Source organism: Salmo trutta, chromosome 2 (assembly GCF_901001165.1).
Source record: "Salmo trutta chromosome 2, fSalTru1.1, whole genome shotgun sequence".
Taxonomy (NCBI): Eukaryota; Metazoa; Chordata; class Actinopteri; order Salmoniformes; family Salmonidae; genus Salmo; species Salmo trutta.
In genome coordinates this window covers 53,079,298-53,099,404 of record NC_042958.1, presented here as the reverse complement: position 1 = coordinate 53,099,404, position 20,107 = coordinate 53,079,298, and the positions used below count along the sequence as shown (strand labels likewise).

The 20,107-nt window shown below is 42.0% G+C and overlaps 1 protein-coding gene across 2 annotated transcripts in view; it reads left to right on the top strand.

Annotated features, from left to right (window-relative positions):
- The first annotated feature begins 327 nt into the window (after positions 1-327).
- Positions 328-20,107, top strand: part of LOC115157071 (phosphatidylcholine:ceramide cholinephosphotransferase 1) — a 43,921-nt gene continuing 24,141 nt past the window's right edge. The window contains exon 1 of one of the 2 annotated variants that reach the window (XM_029704985.1): positions 328-459. The gene's annotated coding sequence lies outside the window, so the exon portion shown is untranslated. Of the gene's footprint in view, positions 460-1,048; positions 1,301-20,107 lie in introns of those variants that run through there. The other variant, XM_029704992.1, reaches the window with a different exon arrangement.

Below are 20,107 nucleotides of genomic sequence, written 5' to 3'. Positions count from 1 at the left end.
CCAACTTGCACGCATCGCCCTGGTGTGGAAAAGTTTGTAAACACAGAAAGGGGCCTATATCAACGAGCGTTAGCATTCTAGCTAACAACCGCTGCATCCACAATAGTTATTTTGCAAACACAACCAAATATAATTAATTGGCCTTTTGACCAATCAGATCAGCCCCCAGAAAAATATATAATGTTATTGGTCAAAATACCACTTTGTGGGAAAAAGATCAGAATTGTGCAGCCTGTCTAAACACAGCCTATGTGTGTTGCAATCAATATGTGTTTTGCTCATGAGCCATTCACAGTATACGATGTCTTGCTGGTTTTTACATGATTTTGCGCATGTGCCAGGTGATAGAAATTTCAACTTCAGTACTGGCGCTCTTAAAGGTCAAACAATACTTTCCTGTGGATATTTTCTCTCAACTTTCGACCAGCTGAAGGACATAAACTACAGACAATCGGCAGAGTAAGTTAAAATATAATTGTATTCAACATTCCGGCTTGTAAAGGACCATTTCCAGAATCAGAAGCTGTCATGTTCCAAACGGTGTATTTAGAAATTCACCATCTGGTCCCCAGGCAAGATTACCCGCTATGGCCCCCAATTTAAATTCAGCAGTGGGCAGATTTTTCCTTGGGTGAATGGTCGGGGTCCAGAACATAGTTATACATCATTCGTACACTGCAAATTGACCGCAATAATACCAAACGGATATAGTTTGGCAAAAACAGAATAAATTCAAACCTTGATTACAATGGGATACGCTCACATATGCCTCTTTTTTTATGCGTGGGAATACTTGAGAACAGATTTCCTAACTTAATATCACTTTGAACTGATTACCCGGTGATTTTTTTTAAATATTTTTTTTACAGTCGTTTATGTCCAACAACGAACATTATTTAAAATGTATTTGTATAATTGTTTTGCTCCCTGCCATATGGTTTCTATCAGGAGAATGCCGCTTCTCTCCACCAGAGGGCGACTGCCATACAATATAAAAAGAGCACTGTGAAAAGCTTTTGATGTGCCTGAGGCACATATTTTCTCTCATGCCCCGAGATTTGCACATTGCCAGAATTGTACAGCTACGTAGCTGTTCGTGATTAGTAGCTCAGTAAAAACGAGAACTGGGCTGTGCATTAGTGAAACTGCTGTAGGAATATAGGGTGCCTTTACATTTTCTCCATTTATCGGAGGCGAGGACTCTTCTATCGTACGCCACACAATCTATTTCTGGGTCTGTTTGACAGGTTTCGTGTCTCGGGGAGCTTCTGACTGCACACCTGATGCATTTCAGGTCAAGGTGAGGATGAAATAAGATGCCAAACAGCTTTCATGCATAAACTTTTGCTGGATCGCTAGTTTAACGAGAGTAGGCGCTGCGCGTGCATAAAGATAGGCGTTTTGACTCGATTAATCAATCTTCACTCGGCGCGCCCGTGGCAGTGATTTCTCAATCTTTTTGCCAACTACATAGCTAATTCTGCCAATGACATTAATATTCAGTCATTGTAATCAACGTGACTGTAAATACAGTTGTTTGGTCTAGTGGCTGATAGCGAAGAGAGGCATTTTCCGTTAGCATTATGCCAGGAGTCTGTGGCTATCCATGGCTCATTAGAAATCACCAAGGTGTATTTTAGTGGAGGACACCTTTCATCAACCACTCCTTACCTTCGTTTCCCAGGCAACAGAATGGGGTGCAGCTGGATCCATCTCCAGAGAGAAGTGGCACCAGTGCAGTGAAATATAGGATTATGGAAGGAAGCTTGCACCTCTATAAACAATAAAAAAGAATTAATCCTGCAATGATAAACATATCACATTATATAGATTTTCTTTACATGATAAAGGTGTATAGAACGGTTCCCCAACTGGTGGGTGGTCTCATTTGGCCCCCACGTTTTCAACAACAACCCAAAAACTTGTTTTGAATTTTTGTTGGACATAAGACTAAAAACACCAGGAAGTCAGCTCCAAGTTATTTTAATTTAGGCAATCTGTTCCCAAGTATTCCCATGCATAAGAGACACGTGATTGTATACAAATGTAAGCAAGACTTGAAATTATATTTTTGTCCAATATTATATCCGTTTGGCTTCTTGTGGTCAATTTGCAGTCTACAAGTTATTCCACTCAAGAAAAAGTCGTCCCGTTGATGATCCCTGGTGTATAGATATAAATTACTTGTATTGTCTTTTTAAAATGTTTTGTTCACAGAAATGTTCCTCAGGCAGGCAATCAACTATTCCAAATTGTAGCCTAAGTGGATGTTTAGCAGCGTATTTGGGCTTTAAAACAGGGGGAGGTATTAATTTCCAAGGCAACTTTTGCCTACTTTAGCCATCCAGAATGAGATACCATAGCCCCTTGTGTGGTCTCCTTGCGGTTTGTTTAAACATGGTCATTGAGAGCTTTGGCTTTTGTGTGTGGAAAAAGTGAGACACTCAAGGCCTGTGAGGAATAAACTGTCCTTGGAGGAATAGATCCATTGTATGATTTGTGTGTGTCTGCAGCTGTGCCTTAACTCAACCAGGGCACAGAGGATAGGTGACTTAGAGCATGTTTCGTCTACACATGGTAAGCATTTACAATTTAGTCATTCAGCAGACTTACAGGAGCAATTAGGGTTAAGAACCTTGCTCAAGGGTACATCGACAGATTTTTCACCTAGTCGGTTGGGGATTTTAACCAGCTACTTTTTGGTTACTGGCTCAACGCTCTTAACCACTTAGCTACCTGCCGCCCATGACAAGCAACTGAACACTCCGAACATTAGTAATGCCATGAAACACTGCTTTCAATGATTCTACACATTGCTTACCTGCTTGCAGAGCACATACACGGGAAGCATGAGGTTTAAAATGATCATGACCCTCTTGAAGAAGGCTAACATTGAATTACTATCCAAAATGAAGGTAGCTTCCAATACCATCACAGATCAGCAGAAAACCATTTCATATATGATGGACCCTTGGGACATCCCTACACTAACTTTAATTAGAACCCTTACCTAACCCTTACAGTTTTTAAAAATTTCAGCAGGGTAGGGACGTCCCAGGGATCCATATAGCACGTACCTTACAGTGGCAAGAAAAGTATGTGAACCCTTTTGGAATTACCTGGATTTCTGCATGAATTGGTCATAAAATTTGATCTAATCTTCATCTAAGTCACAACAATAGGCAAACGCAGTGTGCTTAAACTAATAACAAATTATTGTATCTTTTTTGTCTATTGAATACATCATTTAAACATTCAGTGTAGGTTGGAAAAAGTATGTAAACCCCTAGGCTAATGACTTCTCCAGAAGCTAATTGGCGTCAGGAGTCAGCTAACCTGGAGTCCAATCAGTGACATGAGATAGATGTTAGTTAGAACTGCCTTGCCCTATTAAAAAAAAACACTCACAAAATTTGAGTTTCGATTCACAAGAAGCATTGCCTGATGTGAACCATGCCTTGAACAAAATAGATCTCAGAAGACCTAAGATTAAGAATTGTTGACATGCATAAAGCTGGAAAGGGTTAAACATATCTCTAAAAGTCAGTCCAGGGTAAGACAAATTGTTTATAAATGGAGAAGTTTCAGCACTGTTGCTACTCTCCCTAGCAGTGGCCGTCCTGCAAAGATGACTGCAAGAGCACAGCGCATAGTGGTCAATCAGGTTAAAAGAATCCTAGAGTGTCAGCTAAAGACTTACAGAAATCTCTGGAAGATGCTAACATCTCTGTTGATGAGTCTACAATACATAAAACACTAAACAAGAATGGTGTTCATGGGAGAACACCATGGAAGAAGCCACTGCTGTCCAAAAAACCCCGTTGATGCATGTCTGAAGTTCGCAAAAGAGCACCTGGATATATTCAGTGGACAGATTAATCTCAAGTTGAGTTGTTTGGAAGGAACACGCAGCACTGTGGAGGGGAAAAAAGGCACAGCACATCAACCTCATCCCAACTGTAAAGTATGGTGGCGGGAGCATCATGGTTTGGGGCTGCCCTAGGGCCTGGACAGCTTGCTATCATCGACAGAAAAATGAATTACGAAGTTTATCAAGACATTATGCAGGAGAATGTAAGGCTCTCTACGAATTTGAAGGTTAACAGAAGTTGGGTGACGCAACAGGACAACGACCCAAAACACAGAAGTAAATCAACAACAGAATGGCTTCATCAGAAGAAATCCTGACCTCAACCTGATTTGAGATGCTGTGGCATGACCTCGAGTGGTTCACACCAGACATCGCAAGAATATTGCTGAATTGAAACAGTTTTGTAAAGCGGAATGGTCCAAAATTCCTCCTGACTGTTGAGCAGGTCTGATCCCCAACTACAGAAAATGTTTGGTTAATGTTATTGCTGCCAAAAGATGGTCAACTAGTTATTATGGTATGTAATCCAAGATGGCATAGCAGTCAGATGTCTTTTGTCCTCGTCATATATATATATATATATACACTTTGCATATCTTTTTATATATTTAAAAAAAAAAACTCAACTTCAAAACACTCTCCTGCAACCCTGCCTCACCAATTTAAAAAAAAATAAGGTATTATATTCCTCATCTGAAATCCACAACAGAAGCTAGCCAGAAGTTAGCCAGTTCACTAGCTAAAGTTAGAATTTAGCTAACCACAGTTGGCGGTCATCAGCTATCCCTTAGCTCAAAAAGCTATTGCCAGTTTTGTACAACGCGACTCAGACCAGAGCATACCGGACCTATTTTCTCTACATATCCCCGGATTTCTACCGCAAGCTCTGGACATTTACACCTGGATCTTGCAGATAGCTAGCTGCTATCCGAGTGACTATTGGCTAATGTCGGTCCAGGAGCTAACATCAATTATTCCGGAGCTAGCCAGCTGAAGAGTTCCATCAGCCACTCCTGGGCTACAATCACCTATCCGGACCAGTTTTACTGCCGATGCGGAGCCCCATCGGGCCTTCATGACTGGACTACCGACGTTATCTGCCCGAGGGAGTTATCCAACTGGCCCCTCTGTCGCGACGTAACCTGAACGCCCATCTGCGGCCAGCTAATCATTAGCTGTCTTATCGGCGGCTATCTGAACAGGTCTACCGGCCAATTTTCTTGGGCCACTATAACTATCATTTTTATTTTTTTGTCAATTGGATTGGTCGCCTCTACCACACGGAACCCCACTAATCTACCAACGGAAACGCACGAGGTGGCTAAAAACAAACCATCTTCTGCCAACTTGCTACCCATGGCCCGGCTAGCTGTCAATCGCCGTGACCGCAACCGACCTCACTACTCACTGGACCCTTTTGATCACTTGGCTAAGCATGCCTCTCCTTAATGTCAATATGCCTTGTCCAGTGCTGTTCTGGTTAGTGTTTATTGGCTTATTTCACTGTAGAGCCTCTAGCCCTGCTCATTATACCTTATCCAACCTCCCAGTTCCACCACCCACACATGCGATGACATCACCTGGTTTCAATGATGTTTCTAGAGACTCTCTCATCATCACTCAATGCCTAGGTTTACCTCCACTGTATTCACATCCTACCATACCCTTGTCTGTACATTATACCTTGATGCTATTTTATCGCCCTCAGAAACCTGCTCCTTTTACTCTCTGTTCCGGACGTCCTAGACGACCAATTCTCATAGCTTTTAGCCGTACCCTTATCCTAGTCCTCCTCTGGCGATGTAGAGCTGAATCCAGGCCCTGCAGTGCCTAGCTCCACTCCTATTCCCCAGGTGCTCTCTTTTGATGACTTCTGTAACCATAATAGCCTTGGTTTCATGCATATTAACATCAGAAGCCTCCTCCCTAAGTTTGTTTTATTCACTGCTTTAGCACACTCTGCCAACCCGGATGTCCTAGCCGTGTCTGAATCCTGGCTTAGGAAGACCACCAAAAACTCTGAAATCTCCATCCCCTAACTACAACATTTCCAGACAAGATAGAACGGCCAAAGGGGGCGGTGTTGCAATCTACTGCAGAGAGCCTGCAGAGTTCTGTCCTACTATCCAGGTCTGTACCCAAACAATTTGAACTTCTACTTTCAAAAATCCACCTCCCTAAAAACAAGTCTCTCACCGTTGCCGCCTGCCATAGACCACCCTCTGCCCCCAGCTGTGCTCTGGACACCATATGTGAACTGATTGCCCCCCATCTATCTTCAGAGCTTGTGCTGCTAGGTGACCTAAACTGGGACATGCTTAACACCCCAGCCATCCTACAATCTAAGCTTGATGCCCTCAATCTCACACAAATTATCAATGAACCTACCAGGTACCACCCCAAAGCCGTAAACACGGGCACCCTCATAGATATCATCCTAACCAACTTGCCCTCTAAATACACCTCTGCTGTTTTCAACCAAGATCTCAGCGATCACTGCCTCATTGCCTGAATCCGTAATGGGTCAGCGGTCAAATGACCTCTACTCATCACTGTCAAACGCTCCCTGAAACACTTCAGCGAGCAGGCCTTTCTAATCAACCTGGGCCGGGTATCCTGGAAGGATATTGACCTCATCCCTTCAGTAGAGGATGCCTGGTTATTTTTTTTTAAATGCCTTCCTCGCCATCTTAAATAAGCATGCCCGATTCAAGAAATTAGAACCAGGAACAGATATAGCCCTTGGTTCTCTCCAGACCTGACTGCCCTTAACCAACACAAAAACGTCCTGTGGCGTTCTGCATTAGCATCGAACAGCCCCCGTGATATGCAACTTTTCAGGGAAGTTAGAAACCAATATACACAGGCAGTTAGAAAAGCCAAGGCTAGCTTTTTCAAGCAGAAATGTACTTCCTGCAACACAAACTCCAAAAAATTCTGGGACACTAAAGTCCTTGGAGAATAAGAGCACTTCCTCCCAGCTGCCCACTGCACTGAGGATAGGGAACTCTGTCACCACTGACAAATCCACTATAATTGAGAATTTCAATAAGCATTATTCTACGGCTGGCCATGCTTTCCACCTGGCTACCCCTACCCCGGTCAACAGCACTGCACCCCCCACAGCAACTCGCCCAAGCCTTCCCCATTTCTCCTTCTCTCAAATCCAGTCAGCTGATGTTCTGAAAGAGCTGCAAAATCTGGACCCCTACAAATCAGCCGGGCTAGACAATCTGGACCCTTCCTTTCTAAAATTATCTGCCGAAATTGTTGCAACCCCTATTACCAGCCTGTTCAACCTCTCTTTCGTGTTGTCTGAGATTCCCAAAGAAAAAAAGAAGCTGTGGTCATCCCCCTCTTCAAGGGGGGGGCACTCTTGACCCAAACTGCTACAGACCTATATCTATCCTACCCTGCCTCTCTAAAGTCTTCGAAAGCCAAGTCAACAAACAGATTACCGACCATTTCGAATCCCACCGCACCTTCTCCGCTATGCAATCTGGTTTCAGAGCTGGTCATGGGTGCACCTCAGCCACGCTCAAGGTCCTAAACGATGTCTTAACCGCCATCGATAAGAAACAATACCGTGCAGCCGTATTCATTGACCTGGCCAAGGCTTTCAACTCTGTCAATCACCGCGTCCTCATCGGCAGACTCAATAGCCTTGGTTTCTCAAATGATTGCCTCTCCTGGTTCACCAACTACTTCTCTGATAGAGTTCAGTGTGTCAAATCGAAGGGCCTGTTGTCCGGGCCTCTGGCAGTCTCCATGGGGGTGCCACAGGGTTCAATTCTTGGGCTGACTCTTTTCTCTGTATACATCAATGATGTCGCTCTTGCTGCTGGTGAGTCTCTGATCCACCTCTTCGCAGACGACACCATTCTGTATACTTCTGGCCCTTCTTTGGACACTGTGTTAACTACCCTCCAGACGAGCTTCAATGCCATACAACTCTCCTTCCGTGGCCTCAAACTGCTCTTAAATACAAGTAAAACTAAATGCATGCTCTTCAACCGATCGCTGCCTGCACCTGCCCGCCCGTCCAGCATCACTACTCTGGACGGTTCTGACTTAGAATATGTGGACAACTACAAATACCTAGGTGTCTGGTTAGACTGTAAACTCTTCTTCCAGACTCACATCAAACATCTCCAATCCAAAATGAAATCTAGAATTGGCTTCCTATTTCGCAACAAAGCATCTTTCACTCATGCTGCCAAACATACCCTCGTAAAACTGACCATCCTACCGATCCTCGACTTCGGCGACGTCATCTACAAAATAGCCTCCAATACCCTACTCAATAAATTGGATGCAGTCTGTCACAGTGCCATCCGTTTTGTCACCAAAGCCCCATATACTACCCACCACTGCGACCTGTACACTCTCGTTGACTGGCCCTCGCTTCATACTCGTCGCCAAACCCACTGGCTCCAGGTCATCTACAAGACCCTGTTAGGTAAAGTCCCCCCTTATCTCAGCTCGCTGGTCACCATAGCAGCACCAACCTGTAGCACGTGCTCCAGCAGGTATATCTCTCTGGTCACCCCCAAAGCCAATTCCTCCTTCGGCCGCCTCTCCTTCCAGTTCTCTGCTGCCAATGACTGGAACGAGCTACAAAAATCTCTGAAACTGGAAACACATCTCCCTCACCAGCTTTAAGCACCAGCTGTCAGAGCAGCTCACAGATTACTGCATCTGTACATAGCCCATTTATAATTCAGCCCAAACAACTACCTCTTCCCCTACTGTATTTATTTTGTTCCTTTGCACCCCATTATTTCTACTTTGCACTTTCTTCCACTGCAAATCTACTATTCCAGTGTTTTACTTGCTATATTGTATTTACTTCGCCACCATGGCCTTTTTTGTCTTTACCTCCCTTATCTCACCTCATTTGCTCACTCTGTATATAGACTTATTTGTCTACTATATTATTGACTGTATGTTTGTTTTACTCCATGTGTAACTCTGGTGTATGTGTCACTGCTTTGCTTTATCTTGGCCAGGTCGCAGTTGTAAATGAGAACTTGTTCTCAACTTGCCTTCCTGGTTAAATAAAGGTGAAATAAAAAAATTTAATCCAGGGGTTCACATACTTTTTGCACTGTGAATGTTTACACAGTGTGTTCAATAAAGACATGAACACGTATAGTTGTTTGTTATTAGTTTAAGCAGACTGTGTTTGTCTATTGTTGTGACTTGAATGAAGATTTTATGCAGAAATCCAGGTAATTCCAAAGAGTTCACATACTTTTTCTTGCTACTGTATATGATGTATCAATTCCATATCCTGTCATGTGAATCTTGTAAAAACACATGGTGACATTCAGGGGGTGGAATGTTTATGCATGCCCAGGATATAGGCCTACTTGTTTTCTTCTAACTGAAGATAATGTAAACAGTGAGTGTATGCCTATAGCATAGAATCTAGATAATGTAAACATTGTATTTCAAAAGGATGTTGGGTAAAACAATGAAGACAGATGGTGTTGGTTTTGCCAGTAAGACCACTGTTGCCAAACAGATAATGATTAGCCTATATTCTGTGAGCATTTAATTTCTTCTCAATCAAAACTTTGATCATGTAGCTAGTTGGGCCTAGATTTCCAGCGTGCATGAGTCTCCACCATGACATGATTGCTGAGGATATGAATGAGCACTCAGGACAGAAGCTGCAACAATAACTTGCCTCTTAAGCTTTAATTAAATTAGAGATTCAGCCCTGCCGTCTTGTCTTCACATCCCTGATTATTTTCTCTCTCTCCCGTTAGGATTAATTAAACTTGGACTGGCCCCGGTGCCCCTGGGCTATTGGATGCAGATTGACTTGCACCTTCAAAGTTTGAAATAGTATAGGCTTAACTAGTATAGCAGTTCATTCGGCTTCATGTTGTTGGCCTTGAGCAGACTCTTTCTGAAGTTCCTGCCTGTCGTCTTGGGCTGCTGCTTCTGCACCCTCTTAATTAACTTAAGGATCAAGCAGGGGAAAGGTTGTGATTGGATCTACAATGATGTCTAATTAGCTATTACCATATAAACATGCAGAACAGAGAACATGTATTCTACAAGGTCTGGTGCTATTTTGGACAATAGGGCTGTTGGCCTGCTCTTGTATTTCATCTGGATGGAATAATACCATGCCATATATTACGTCATTTGGTGTCAATTTCCAGGCTGGTCTCATGGACTAGACGTAACATAGTAAACGAAAAATCTGGGACACTCAAATGAATGTGTTACATTTGGTATGCTTACATAAGACAGAAGGTTAATTAAGGCAAAAACGTGAACTTCTAGCAACCCAAAGGTTGCTTGTTTGAATCTCATTACAGACAACTTTAGCATTTTGGCTAGTTAGAAACTGATACTACTTTTTAGGTACTTTGTAACTACTTAGCATGTTAGCTAACCCTAACATTAACCCCTAATCCTAATGCCTAGCTAATGTTAGCCACCTAGCTAATGTTAGCCACAACAAATTGGAATTTGTAACCTATATGTATTGCAAATTTGTAACATATTGTATGAATTGCAATTTGTACGATATCATGCAAATAGTAATCTGTAACCTATCATAAGAAATGGATGATGGACATCCACAAATTTAATACATAACACATCATACTAATTTCAGTGTCCCAGATTTTCATTTACTATGTTACGTCTACCCCTGAATCTAGATGGCAGCATTTCATTGTGTTCTTAGGAAATAGTAATAAAATAGGCAAATTGTGGAAATTTATATATATATATATATATATATATAGAAATTTCCACAATTTGCCTATTTTATTACTATTTCCTAAGAACACAATGAAATGCTGCCATCTAGATTCAGGGGTAGACGTAACATAGTAAATGATGTGTGTGTGTTTTAATTAAACTATAAGCATTGAGCTTGTATGATGCTTTGACCTTACGGTTTGTTGAAATAAGACCAATGCCTCGAGGGCGTCGGAGATCTAGATGACCAGAAGATAAAAAAACTTTACCTGACCCAACTATTCTCCTCCTGCTGGCTTTTGCAGATTCTGCCATTACTCTCCTGAAGTTGCCAGTGAAGGAGTCGGCAGCCTTTCTCATGTTGAATGCCAATTTATATTACCATTTCTACTGATCAGTGTGCCACTTATGGTTTTCATATGCACATTTTCGTGAAACCGTTTCATTTAATTTGGTTAATTAAAATGCTATCTAAATGAAAATGATACTTTAGGTTTGTAACTTCTATTGCCAATGGCAACTATATGTAAAAATATTCTAAATAAAAACATTGCAGCCTGCAGGTATAAAATATCCTGATTTAAAAATAAATCTTGATCCCGTTGAAGGAGAGGTTGTTGTCCTTGCAAAACACGGTCAGGTCTCTGACCTCCGTATAGGCTGTCTCATCGTTGTCGGTGATCAGACCTACCACTGTTGTCATCAGCAAACTTAATGATTGTGTTGACGTTGTGCCTGGCCGTGCAGTTGAGTGAACAGGGAGTACAGGAGGGGACTGAGGACGCAACCTTGAGGGGTCATGTGTTGAGGATCAGCATTGCGGATGTGTTGTTACCTACCCTTACCACCTGGGGGTGGCCCGTCAGGAAGACCCGGATCCAGTTGCAGAGGGAGGTGTTTAGACCCTGGGTCCTTAGCTTAGTGATGAGCTTTGAGGCCACTTGAACGCTGAGCTGTAGTCAATGAACAGTATTCTCACATAGGTGTTCCTTTTGTCCAGGTGTGTGAGGGCAGTGTGGAGTGCAATAGAGATGGCATCTGTTGGTGCGTAATGCAAATTGGAGTGGGTCTAGGGTTTCTGGTAGAATGGTGTTGTGCGCCATGACCAGCCTTTCAAAGCATTTTAAGGCTACAGACATGAGTGCTATGGGTCGGTACTCATTTAGGCATGTTACCTTAGTGTTCTTGGGCACACTGCTTGAAACATGTTGGTATTAGACTCGGACAGGAAGAGGTTGAAAATGTCAGTGAAGACACTTGCCAGTTGGTCCGTGCATGCTCAGAGGACACGTCCTGGTTATCCGTCTGGCCCTCGGCCTTGTGAATGTTGACCTGTTTTAAAGGTCTTACTCACATCAACAGCGGAGAGCGTGATCACAGTCGTCCAAAACAGCGGATGCTATCATGCATGTTTCAGTGTTACTTGCCTCGAAGCAAGCATAGAAGTTATTTAGCTTGTCTGGTAGGCTCGTGTCCCTGGGCAGCTCGGCTGTGCTTCCCTTTTGTAGTCTGTAATAGTTTGCAGGCCATGCCACATCGGGCGAGCATCGGAGCCGGTGTAGTGTAATTCAATCTTAGTAATGTATTGACGCTTTGCCTGTTTGATGGTTCGTCAGACGGCATAGCGGGATTTCTTATAAGCTTCCGGGTTAGAGTTCCGCTCCTTGAAAGCGGCAGCTCTACCCTTTAGCTCAGTGCGAATGTTGCCTGTAATCCATGACTTCTAGTTGGGGCATGTACGTACAGTCACTGTGGGGACAACGTCCCCGATGCACTTATTGATGAAGCCAATGACTGATGTGGTGTACTCCTCAATGCCATCGGAAGAATACCGGAACCTATTTCAGTCTGTGCTAGCAAAACAGTCCTACATCTGCTTCATCTGACCACTTTTCTTTTTATTGACTGAGTCACTGGTGCTTCCTGCTTAAATTTGAGCTTGTAAGCAGGAATCAGGAGGATAGCATTATGGTCAGATTTGCCAAATGGAGGGCGATGGAGAGCTTTGTACGTGTCTCTGTGTGTGGAGTAAAGGTGGTAGAGTTTTTAATTAAAACATTTTTTTATATAAAAAAAAATAAGAATTTAACATGCTGGTAAAAATTTGGTTAAACTGATTTTAGTTTCCCTGCATTAAAGTCCCTGGCCACTAGGAGTGCCGGCTCTGGATGAGCGGTTTCCTGTTTGCTTATTGCGGTATACAGCTCATTGAGGGCGGTTTTAGTGCCAGCATCGGTCTGTGGTGGTATGTAGACGGCTACGAAAAATACAGATAAACTCTACCTCATGAGATACTCTACCTCAGGTGAGCAAAACCTCGAGACTTCCCTAGATATCATGCACCAGCTGTTGTTTACATAAATGCATAGGCCCCCGCCCTGTGTCTTACTTAAGGCTGCTGTTCTATCCTGCCGATACAGTGTATAACCCGCCAGATGTATGTTCTTAATGTTGTCGTTCAGCCACGACTCAGCGAAACAGTACAGTTTTTAATGTCTCGTTGGTAGGATAAATGTGCTTTCAGTTAGTCCCATTTATTTTCCACTGATTGAACGTTAGCTAGCAGGACGGAAGGCATGGGCAGATTAGCTACTCTGATCTCTTTCCGCGAAATCACGTTTCCTTCTCCAGCGAATAACGGGGATCAGGGCCTGGTCGGGTGTCTGTATTATATCCCTCCCGTCCGACTCATTGAAGAACTCTTTGTCCAGTTTGAGGTGAGAAATTGCAGTTCTGATGTCCAGAAGCTCTTTTCGGTCATAAGAGATGGTAGCTGCAACATTATGTTCAAAACAAGTTACGAACAACGCAAAAAAACAAAATGGTTGGTTAAGAGCCGATAAGACGGCAGCCTTCCCCTCTGGCGCCATCAGATATTATAGAATCTTAGCTCAAAAGTAAATATAAACTGTACCAACACCCAAAATGAGGACCGGAACATATTTCAGTTCAAGTCAAGCACTGATAAAGAGTAATCAGGTAGGCCTATTTTATGACATTTCCTCTGGATCAGAGCATGACATTTTTTCCCTTCCACACTAAGTGTTTATCGAAAGGGAGAGCGCTGGAACAATTTCTCAAATACATTGAGGAACTATTGTAAGGATGTGAAACTAGATTTCATTTGCTTGCTGTTTTTGAAGTGAAAACATTACTTTGAGAAGCTCTACAGGTCATTAGTGATGATGCATTAAACCAATCAGAAATACCATCAGATGGGCCTCCCGAGTGGCGCAGTGGTCTAAGGCACTGCAGCGCAGTGCTAGCTGTGCCACTAGAGATCCTGGTTCAAGTCCAATTAATTAGGTCCGATTCAAGTTTTCAGAACAATCAGTAATCTGCATTTTTGGATGCCGATTATGGCCGATTACATTGCAATCCACGAGGAGACTGCGTAGCAGGCTGATCACCTGTTACGCGAGTGCAGCAAGGAGCCAAGGTAAGTTGCTAGCTAGCATTAAACTTATCTTATAAAAATCAATCAATCTTAGCATAATTACTAGTTAACTACACATGGTTGATGATATTACTAGTTTAACTAGCTTGTCCTGCGTTGCATATAATCTATGCGGTGCCTGTTAATTTATCATCGAATCACAGCCTACTTCACCAAACGAGTGATGATTTAACAAAAGTGCATTTGTGAAAAAAGCACAATCGTAGCACCAATGTACCTAAGCAAAAACATCAATGCCTTTCTTAAAATAAATACACAAGTATATATTTTTAAACCTGCATATTTAGTTAAAAGAAATTCATGTTAGCAGGCAATATTAACTAGGGAAATTGTCACTTCTCTTGCGTTCAGTGTAAGCAGAGTCAGGGTATATGCAGCAGTTTGGGCCACCTGGCTCGTTGTGAACTGTGAAGACAATTTCTCCCTAACAAAGACCGTAATTCATTTGCCAGAATTTTACATAATTATGACATTGAAGGTTGTGCAATGTAACAGCAATATTTAGACTTAGGGTTGCCACCCATTCGATTAAAATACGGAACGGTTCCCTATTTCACTGAAAGAATAAACATTTGGTTTTCGAAATGATAGTTTCCAGATTTGACCATATTAATGACCTAATGCTCGTATTTCTGTGTGTTTTATTATAATTAAGTCTATGATTTTGATAGCGCAGTCTGACGGAGCGGTGGTAGGCAGCAGCAGGCTCGTAAGCATTCATTCAAAACAGCACATTCCTGTGTTTGCCAGCAGCTCCTCGCAATGCTTGAAGCACAGCTTTGTTTATGACTTCGAGCCTATCAACTCCCGAGATTAGACTGGCAATACTAAAGTACTTATTAGAACATCCAATAGTCAAAGGTATATGAAATACAAATGGTATAGAGAGAAATAGTCCTATAAATTTCAATTATAACTACAACCTAAAACTTATTAACTGGGAATATTGGTTGTGTTCATTCCGTATTGTTGTAAATGTCATTATTGTACATATATATATTAATCGGTATTGACTTTTTTTGGTCCTTCAATAATCGGTATCAGCGTTTAAAATCATAATCGATCGACCTCTCCACGGATTGTATTAATGGGGATCAGGTTAAATCAAACTTTTGTCGGTACCCATGCACAGTGTACCTTACCTTGGGGCTAACAGTTGTAGTACACATCTGAGAATGCCTCAAAAATGGGGTCCCAGAGGCCACTCAACGATTGGCATGGCCAAATGTGTACCACAGTCGCTGGACTCTCAAAGATGATGGCATCTCAAACACTTGGTCAACATTTGGGTATATTTTTGCCAATCTGTCATTTGAGTAATGGAGACGGTGCAAAACCTTAAACTGAATAAGCCCATGCCTTATGCAAAAGGATGATGTGTGGATACGCTCAATACTTTCTTGCCATATATCATCGGGTATCTCTCCTCCTATGTCTTGCTTGTATTTGCAAAGGAAGGCGGATTAATATTCTGTATTATGTCCTATAATCTGGAGATTGTGCCCTTCAGATAAGGGTTAAGATCTATGCACCTCTCTACTGGACACTTAGTAGGCTTGAGTGGAAATGAAGGGAAACAATTTTTGGCAAAGCCGTGAGTTTGCAGGTATCTGGAAAAAAAAGTGGGTATTGGAAATATTATGTTCAACCCTCCGTATCGAATGAGTTATCAACGAATAGGTCACAAAAAAACACCAGACCGTTCCTATGCCAGAACTGGAATGCCATGTCAATCTGTGACGCTGAGAAGAGATGATTAGATGTTAATGGAGAAAAGCCGCTTGCTTGTTTAAGGCTAAAGTGACTTCGGAATAGGGAGTTCTTAACAATGGGGCTCAAAACATGGGTTCCAAGGTTCATGGGCATTGGGGAGCACAGGAGCGAGACCGGAGAAGTTGGAAGGCTTGACTAACTCCGTGACGGCCCAAGTTGGACCATCCTTGTTTTCAAATATAGAAACCCAATAAACACATTTAGATATATTAAGCCTGCAGACGTAGGTCTCTCTTGATATACCTTTCTCATTCGTGGATTTGACTTATTCCAAATGAAGTTGGAAATGTAGCTGTCCAGATGTTTGAACATTGACTTTGGCCAAAAAATGGGAATATTTGGTATAAGTACAAAAACCTAAGTAGTATAGTCATCTTAACAGACTTAATGCAACCTGCTAATGAAATAGGAAGAGGTGACCACCTTATGAAATCCTGCTTCGTGCGCTCCAGGAGTGTTTTGATGTTTAAACAGAGCTTTAAATGAGTGTGACCTTTATCCCCAAATAAGTAAAGATCTGATGCCCCACCTCAAATGGGAAATTGGCATACCCAATTCCTTCTGCTAAGTGATTAATGGGGAGGAGCACACTTTGTTAGATTTAACTTATAACCAGAGAATGTGCCAAAACCTTGTAGCATGTCCAAGAGATGGCGTATAGCCTCCACAGGGTTAGAGATGTATAAAAGATTGTCTGCATATAAGGACATCTTGTGAGTTATGTTGCCCCTTAATATTCCCTTAATCCTCTCCTCTGCCAACAGGGTGATAACAAGAGGCTCAATAGCCATATAAAATAGGGAAGGGGATGCAGAGCAACCCTGCCTGGCCCCCCTGTGGAGAGGGAAGTAGCTGGAGGTAACATTGTTGGTGCAAACAGAAGCCACTGGGGACAAGTACAAACTCTTAATCTAGGAAAGGAATGACGGGCCAAACCCATATCTCTCTAGTACTGTAAATAGATATTCCCACTCAACCTGTTGAAAAGCTTTTTCAGCATCAAGAGAGATGACAACCTCTGGCTGTAGAGTTGAGTGGCCAGAATAAAGAACATTAAATAGCTGGCACATATTATAGAAAGATAAATCCAGTTTGGTCAGAGTTAATTATATTAGCTTTCACTGTCTCTAAACAGCACGAGGACCTTAGTGAGAATTTTATAAATCGCAGCAAAATAGGCTTATAGGGCAGTATGAGCCACAGTCTAGGGGATTCTTGATTTTTGTTTTTTTAAGCAAAACCGAAGTAGTCGCCTGGGTAAGTGTCTGGCAGTTTGACTTGAAAGGATTTCATTGTACATTGAGCTGAGGATGGAGGATAATTTAGAGGAGAGTGCTTAAAAAAATTAAATAGGGAAGCCATCAGGCCCAGGGGCTTTACCGCTCTGCATGGACTGAATTGCCAGAGTAGCTTCGTTGTCACTTAGAGGCATCCATGTTGCTTTGTTCATCTGAATTGAGACAGGGGATGTCCAGATTGTCTAGAAATGCATGCGTATGAGATGTGTCAGGAAGAGCCTCTGGTGAGCAAATAGCAGAGTAGGATTGCTTAAATTGATTGATTTTCTTTGAGATTGGTAGAAGTTAAATCAGCTGCAACACAGACTTCTGGTATGGTGCTGCTAGCAGCGGATTGATGAAGCTGGTGAGAACTTGCCGGCTTTCTCTCCGTGTTCATAGAATTTTTGCCTCGACTTAAACAGAAGCTGCTCCATTTGTTTGGTGGAAAGATTGTCAAATTCCGATTGGTGTAGCAGTCCCTCTTTGAAGAGTTCAGGAGTCGGAGAAGAGGCATATCTGTTGTCCACATCTAGAATGAGTTGAGATGGCTCCGATAAGCGTTTGGTGCGCTGTTTGTCATACGCTGTGTATGAAATAATTAGGCCCCTTAGAATGCTTTTAATGACTCCCACACAGTAGAGACACGTCAGTGGTGCAGTTGATCTGTAAAAAGACATCAATGGAAGTTTTATGTATTTTTTTTAAAGGCACTACAGGATAGTAGTAGTGGGTCAAGTTGCCACGCACGTTGTGACACAGTACTGTCCGGAAAGCGGATATCTAGCTGGACAGGGCTATGGTCTGAGATAACAATGTTGTGATATTGGCTATTAGTTACAAAAGGAAGAAATCTATTGTCCAGCAGGAAAAAGTTAATCCTAGAGTATGAGCGGTGGACTGGAGAAAAAAAGGAGTACTGTTTAGCATTGGGATAGCTCCTCCTCCATGGATCAGACAAATGATAGGATTCTAGAAATGAGTTGATTACTGCGCCTGATTTTGAAATTACATTGTTGGGCTTTGGTCTGGATCTGTCTAGACTTGGATGCAATACACAATTGAAATCTCCGCCCAATATCAAATGATCAGAGTTAAGGTCAGGAAGTGTCTGCTAAACAATTTCCCCATCACTAATATAATTCCATTAGTATCTGAAATTACTTTGGAGGAGACAAACAGGGTGCCTTTTCTGATAAGGATGGCTGTTCCTCTGGCCTTAGCACCAAAGTTGGAGTGAAATAGTTGGTCTACCCATCCTCTGTTAAGTTTATCATGGTCGCTGGACCGGAGATGGGTCTCTTGGAGAAAAACAATGTCCGGACTTAAGATGAGCATACACTCGGCTACGCTTGACCACCTGGTTAATTCCCTTCACGTTCCAGCTGATAAAGCATGTGGAGCCTAGAGTATGTGAATTAGGCATAGTCATAGTAATCAGAAATGTATGTTAGTATGATCACATAGCCAGTGTGCTGAAAGGTCAGAGTAATTAAAATATAAAGAAAAGAAAAAAAACGACAAAATACCCAGAAAACCTTGATAAAGCATGTGGAGCCTAGAGTATGTGAATTAGGCATAGTCATAGTAATCAGAAATGTATGTTAGTATGATCACATAGCCAGTGTGCTGAAAGGTCAGAGTAATTAAAATATAAAGAAAAGAAAAAAAACGACAAAATACCCAGAAAACCTTGGACTATGCTGGCCTTCCCCCGGTTGGATGGCTGCATCTACCTCTCCTAGACTAGAGCAAAATACTACCATGTTAAACTGAACCTCAGTAGAGCTCTATCAAGGGCGAACATAATCAAGTTTACACCTAGGGAAGGGATCCTGGAGGGAACCACCTCAGTTATCTAAGGTATCTTATTCAATATGCATATTTGAAGGATAGTAAAACAATATGAGGTTTAGGTATATGTTCCCCCCCGACCAACCTCATCCACTTGGGATGACTATGCATACATACATGCATACATACATACATACATACATACATACATACATACATACATACATACATACATACATACATACATACATACATACATACATACATACATACATACATACATACATTACATACATACATACATTACATACATACATACATACATTACATACATACATACATACATATACAGCCACGGTGCTATGTGGCACGGTAATAATTAGCGTAGTTGCTACCTAAGGCTAGCCACTGAGCTCTTTCCATGCCTTGATAGGATACCCTACTAACATAATGTGAGAATGTTAAAGTTTATACTCCCAAAGGACCATGTGCATTATTCTTTACTTTTTGACTGGTTGGGCCACCCTGGTGCTTGGTGGCAGATAGCACGGGTTTGCAGGTTGTATAGCTGAGCGAAAACTGCAGGACGGGTATTAATTACCAAGCGTTTGCCAGTCAATTTTCAGTGTTTATACAAATGTTTTTTTTCTCCCCCCTATTTACTTAAATGTTTACTTAAATGTTTTTATTTATTTATTTACTTAAATGTTTTATATATATATATATATATATATAACATTTAAGTAAATAAAAACATTTAAGTAAATAGGGGGGAGAAAAAAAACTACATTTCAACATTTGTATAAACACTGAAAATTGACTGGCAAACGCTTGGTAATTAATACCCGTCCTGCAGTTTTCGCTCAAAATTTCTATAGGATTGAGGTCAGGGCTTTGTCATGGCCACTCCAATACCTTGACTTTGTTGTCCTTAAGCCATTTTGCTACAACTTTGGAAGTATGCTTGGGGTCATTGTCCATTTGGAAGACCAATTTGCGACCAAGCTTTAACTTCCTGACTAATGTCTTGATGATGCTTCAATATATCCACATAATTTTCCTGCCTCATGATGCCATCTATTTTGTGAAGTGCACCAGTCCGACCTGCAGCAAAGCACCCCCAAAACATGATGCTGCCACCCCCGTGCTTGACAGTTGGGATGGTGTTCTTCAGCTTGCAAGCATCCCCCTTTTTCTTCCAAACATAAC